Raw genomic sequence first — 6,000 nt, forward strand, 5'->3', positions numbered from 1 at the left:
ACTCTGTTAATAGGGAGGCTCTATGCTTCTGTGGAGACAAAGCGTTAGTTAGTGGTTAGAGCAAGATACCGACATCAAGACTCCTGGATTAGAATACAGTAGAACCTCAGAGTTACGAACTGATCAGCCAATCACACAACCACACTTCTGTTTTGGAACCAGAAGTATGCAAGCAGGCAGCAGCAGAGACAAAAAAAATAGAAAAATGCAAATACAGTACAGTAATGTTTAAATGTAAACTATTAAAAAAATAAAGGGAAAGTTTAAAAAAAGGTTTTACAAGATAAGGAAACTATTTCTGTGCTTGTTTCATTTAAATTAAGACAGTTAAAAGCAGCATTTTTCTTCTGCATAATAACATTTCAAAGCTGTATTAAGTTAATATTCAGTTGTAAACTTTTGAAAGAACAACCATAATGTTTTGTTCAGAGTTACAAACAACTTCCCATTCCTGAGGTGTTTGTAACAGATTCTACTGTAGATGCTTGGGCATCAATTCCCTTTGTAAAGTATTTTGAAATCCCCAAATGAGGGATGCTGTATTATTGCAAAATATTGTTACGGGTTAGGCATAATCACTGCCCTTCATTTGAAGACAGCTGTAAGCAGCCATTAAGCATCTTTATGAAACAAGACAAAAAACAATAGCAGCCTCCACCAAAAACACAGGTACATATCACCACCAAAACAAAGGCACAGGCAAGTTGTGTGTGCATTGAGGCGTTTTGCTGGGTATTGTTTTGTGCGGATTTGTATGCCTGTGACAGATAGACAAACACCAGAGAAGAACTCAGAGAAGGAGCAGAAAGCAAAGGACACTGCAAAAGCACTGGGAGCATGGCCTTAGAAAAAACCAAGAGAAAGCTTTTTCAGTTCAATGCTGGCTGAAAGAAGCTTAGAACTGTAAGCAAAACACAATATGAAGTTTCAATTTGTACTGTACTCAGGGAAACAAGATCTTTGCATATTCTTTGTAAGTAGACACAGTTGCATCAAAGAAATATTTGACTTCATCACTCACTTCTCCTCCTAACTGGAACAACCCGCAAGACCCCAAATTTTTGGTTAACCACTCAGGGTGACGGAGGTAACAACATGTTACAATCTATTGATTTTATTGATTCTCCTAAACTTTACTAGTCAAACAGTATCTGAAATATAATTTCTATGCAAAATCCTTTATTTTCTAAATGTTTGTGTTAATATTAAGTAATTTGAACAATTATATGTTGTTATAAAATCATTCCGTATAAGCGAGATAGTAAGGTCAGAATTCTCTGCAGGGAATGCCATTTCAGTTTGGAATTTGTTGTTTCCCTTAGTCACACAGAATAGATGTACTCCAGAAACTTTACACACACAGCATTCAAGAGAAAACAAGTCACTGCTGCACAGTAATAATTTTCATCCAGTCTTCACACCAGGTAAGATTATGTTTAGTTACACTCCTCTGGACTATTTTAGCCCCTTCTTTGGGGTTTACATATCCCCCAAACCTTCTTTGGGGTTTACATATCCCCCAAAGAAGGGGTATATGTAAACAGTCATTTTCTGGCCTCTGACCAACCTCCCATATCAGTGACCAATATATCTATTTAATTCACTTAATCTTTCAAAGTCAGTTTACCAGTCCTTCAAATCATTTTTGGATGTACAAGGAGAAAATAGGTCATATGAGTGCAAAATGAGTCATTGACCCATCAGAACACCACACAAATGAAAAAAATTGAATATTGTTGCTTTGAGAGCAGTAAAGTGAAAGATCTGGAATGACAGCATACAACAAATCACAGAAATTAGAGTCTGAAAAGATATGAGGTTATCTAGTTCATCCCCATGCCAGGGCAGGATTTCTCCCTACAGTCTTTTTCCTAGACATGAGCTTGCGGGGTGATGCTATTGCAAGAAAAGTGAATACTATATATACACTAGTATGCACATATGGGGGAGGGGGACCATTTTTTTAAGGCCAGAGAAGTAATAACTCCTCTTTATACCAGCCTTGCTAATACCACACTTGGAAGCACTATGCAGGGTTTTGTTCTGCTCACTATAAAAACCCCTACCAACACTGATAAATTACAAGTAATATATAGATGATAAAAGGAATGGAGGGCATGACTTATGAAGAAAGATTAATGGAACTTAATATGCACACCTTAGATAAAAGATGGCAAAGGGGAAATCTGTTAATTATCATTACATATGGATGCACAGAAGGGACACGAAATCCTTCCATACTAAATTCCTACCACAGATTAGCATCACTTAATGTTAACTATATAGATTCCAGGAACATCTAAACTTAACACATTGAAATAAAAAACTGTGTATAACAGATTCATACTAAATACTTCAAAGTCAGACAGCATTTGTGTAATTTCATATACTGTGTTCTGGCACAAAAAGACAGCTGTTTCACACATCCTAAAAACTATTTTAACATTCAATATTATGACAATCTTAACTATTTAAAATCCTGAATGTAACATAGCAAGAACTATTCAGAAGTGTGTGGGTTACTATTTGTATTGTCAAACTGTTCAGAATGTATAACTTCTATCACATCCCTCTTTTCAAACCTCTGTATTGGTTGACTCTCTCCTCCTATTAAGGTGAGAGTTGATATTAAATATGTTTTAACACTCAAGTATAGACAGGATAAGTTGTATTTTAACAAGTGTTATCTGGTCAAGGTGAACCCAAGCCTGTTTCCTAATGTTTACCTCAACCACCTAATGTGTTAAAATACAACTTGCGCTGTCTACACTAGGATAATAATTTTTTATTCTATCCTCAACAAGACTTAAAAGGCCACCTACACACTACCTCTCTTCATTTTTGAATATCCTCCCAGTCACTGCAAACCAAAATCTCCCTGTCACACACACACAAAAAAAAAAAAAAAAACTCACCACACCTGGTTCAATATTTCTTTTTAACTAGTAACCCTAGCACAATTATGTCCTCACCTTTTCTTCCAGTTACTGCATTGCTTTTTTTAATAATTAGTTTGTGAATTAATGTTTTGGATATCTTTACCTGTTGTTCGATAGCACTATATTTGCACGGTTCATGGATTGCTAGCCCTCAGGGCAGACTCTCTGCTCTTGGGAATAGTCCATTCAGCAACATGTAGACCAACAGACCTTTAAATAAGAAATAATAATTCACATAAAGTGAAGTACACAACTATATAAAAGTGACTTGGCTATTTTAAAAAACCTATATATAGTCAACTAACCACCTACACTGGATAAATCATTTTTTATATTAACTACATTAGCAAAAGCAAATACTTTAAAATCTACAGCAGTGATCCCCAAACTGTGGGGTGTGCCCCCTAGCGATGCATGGAGGAAAGCTTAGAGGGGCACAGCAGGGCCCGGGCTAGCCCCCATGGGGGACGGGAAGGGAGTGCCACTCAGCCCCACCCCCAGGTCCGGTCTCAGCCCCAACACAGCTCTACTCCCAGCCCTGACTCTGGACGTGGCCCCAGCTGCAGGTCCGGCCTCAACCACAGCCCAATTCCCGGCCACGGCCTCAGCCCCTGAGCAGGGGGCAGGAACGCAGACAGATTCCATTAGGGATAAGGGGGTCCATGACATAAAAATCTGGAGGCCCACTGATCTAGAGTCTTTTTACAGACATTAAAAAAATGTGAAGCTTCCAAGTTCTACACATTGCTAAGAATATGTACAATCTTGTATCCCTTTTACTGCCAAACTCTTCCACCTAACCTCCCCTCCCTCTGTTGTGTTCCATACCCTCTTGTCCCATCTTAGCTTACAAGCTCTTTGGAGCACAGACTCTTTTTCACTGCCAGTTTTTACCCCTGAACGGTGTGGGTCCTGCTGGGGCCTCTGGACATCAATGTAACATATATATAAAAAAACACTCTGAGCAATCCGGTTAACCATTTTGCTACTGCCCACAGCCATTGTGTGAAAATCTATGAAATTCTCGCATTCACTGGAACACTAGTAACACAATGTGCATTCTGCCATATGTTAGTTCTCCATGGAGTTTGGTATGGAACGATGATCTACTTTCATTAACAGCATGGAACATACACATGCCTGCTAAAATGATGCATCACATCAGGAGAAGAAAGCACAGTAGGTTTGACTATGTCTACTGTACTTGTAATGCGAGGATTAGCTTTCCCTAAGGAAAAGATGGCGTTACTGAGATAAGCACTAGTCACTGGTATGTGTGGGTAAATATGGCAGGTGAATAGAGCTGGGGTAGGTCAGGGTTTGGCAAATGAAAAGAACTTGGGTAGGTAGGTAAGTGTTCAGCACACAGAAGTTGGCAACCCTAGTTCAGCAGCTGGAAGGAAAGGGTGGGGGAGAGATAGGTGGGCTGGGCAACAGGAAGGAGTGGGTCTGGGGCAGGGGAAAGAAAGGTGGGCTGGGCAGCTCGAAAGAGCGTCGGCGGGGGGGGGAAGACAGGTGCGCTGGGCAGCTGGAAAGAGCGGGTGGGGGGTGTGGAGAGACAGGTGGGCTGGGCAGTTGGAAGGAGTGGGTCTGTGGCGGGGGAAAGAGAGGTGGGCTGGGCAGCTGGAAGGAGCGGGTGTGTGTGTGGAGAGAGAGGTGGGCTGGGCAGCTGGAAGGAGCGGGGAAGCGGGAGGAGGGCAGAAGCTTGGCACTGGGGGTAGGTGGGTTTGGCAGGGGAGACAGCCAGTGCGTGGTGTGCGGGGAGCCCCATCACTGGTGGACCGTGGGCAGGGCGCGTTCCGGAGCAGGGGGCACAGCCAGGCTGAAGATGTGGGACTCATCGCTGGCAAAGCGGAGGTCCAGGCCGGGCCCATCGCAGGCAGCCTTAGGACGGAGACGTGGTGGCAGTGGGCGGGGCGGGGCGGGGCCGGGCTAAGCCAGGGGGCGCGGGGTCCCGGTCGGCAGAGCGAGGCAGGGGAGGGCTGGCAGAGGCCGAGCGTGGCACGGACCACGAGGCCCGGGCACAGGGAGGACAGGGCCCCAAATAGACACACACACCGGCCGAGACCGGCAGCCGTGCAGGCCGCGCCCGAGCCCTCCGCCCCTGCCTGAGAAGAGAAGTCACCGTACCCGTCCGCAGGGCGGAGCGGCCCGCGCCGCGCGCTGACACCAGCCACACGAGAGTCGCCGAGCGGCAGGGGCGAGGCAGCCGCAGGGCGAAGGCGGGGCTCCCAACGGAAGAAGCCGCCGCGGGCCATGAGTGATCGCGCTCTAGCCGGGTGGGCGGGAGCATGACACGGTACCAGTACGTTCTGCGTGCGTGGGCGGGGGGGTGCAAAGGGCGAGGGGGCACGCGACTGTTGTTTAGGTGGCGTGGGCGCGGCTCGCCATCGCGGGCGCCCCGGATGGGCACGCCCCGCCGCCCGCTCTCATGGAGAACCCTGCAGCCGCGGCACATGGAAAGAGGAGCGCGCTGGGGGTTACAGTGGACGGAAGCCGCCGAGCAACAACCCTAGTACAGGCGCGAGCTCTACTCAACGAGGGCCAACCGCCTTCCTTTACTTCTTCCGTGGCTCTGGGGTCGTTGGGCCCATAGGGAGGGGCGGTCCGTTGATTGGTTGCTCCCGCCCACGCCAGTGATGACGTGGCCGCTCATGCTTGTTCTCTGTTTTCGTTCTGAGCCGGAGCAGTGGGCGGGGCATGTGAGGCTCTTGCCCCCGCCCCTCGCAGCGCTCCCTGACCCGCTCCGGCACCAGCACATCCGGACTGAGGGCCCGTTATTTGCTGTTGGGCGGGGTCACGTGCTCCTGGTTTTCTCTGCCCCGCGGGGAGGTGGAAGCTCTTGGGAGCAGGCGGGACTCTGGTGGGGTGACCTGACTCCGGGGCGAGCGTCCGGGGAAGCCCCAAACCCTGCGAGACCAGTGACAACGTTAGGGAGATTTGCAACACGGCGAACTCCCTAGCAGCCCCGGCGTGGTTTCCAGACTCTTGTCAAAGCGGGATTCATTGGGCGTGAGCGGCTCAAAGCCCCTCTTGAGCCTGTTTTAAATTGCGGCTCAGT

General features: G+C 46.9%; 1 protein-coding gene across 4 annotated transcripts in view; it reads right to left on the minus strand.

The window, feature by feature from the left end:
- FBXL4 (F-box and leucine rich repeat protein 4) overlaps positions 1–5,161 on the minus strand; it is a 94,812-nt gene extending 89,651 nt beyond the window's left edge. For 3 of the 4 annotated variants that reach the window (XM_030555992.1, XM_030555987.1, XM_030555991.1), the window contains exons 1-2: positions 5,070–5,161; positions 3,043–3,149 (exon numbers count right to left, since the gene is read on the minus strand). The gene's annotated coding sequence lies outside the window, so the exon portion shown is untranslated. The remainder of the gene's footprint in view (positions 1–3,042; positions 3,150–5,069) is intronic. The other variant, XM_030555989.1, reaches the window with a different exon arrangement.
- Positions 5,162–6,000: the final 839 nt, after the last annotated feature.

The sequence above is a fragment of the Gopherus evgoodei genome, chromosome 3 (assembly GCF_007399415.2).
Source record: "Gopherus evgoodei ecotype Sinaloan lineage chromosome 3, rGopEvg1_v1.p, whole genome shotgun sequence".
Taxonomy (NCBI): Eukaryota; Metazoa; Chordata; order Testudines; family Testudinidae; genus Gopherus; species Gopherus evgoodei.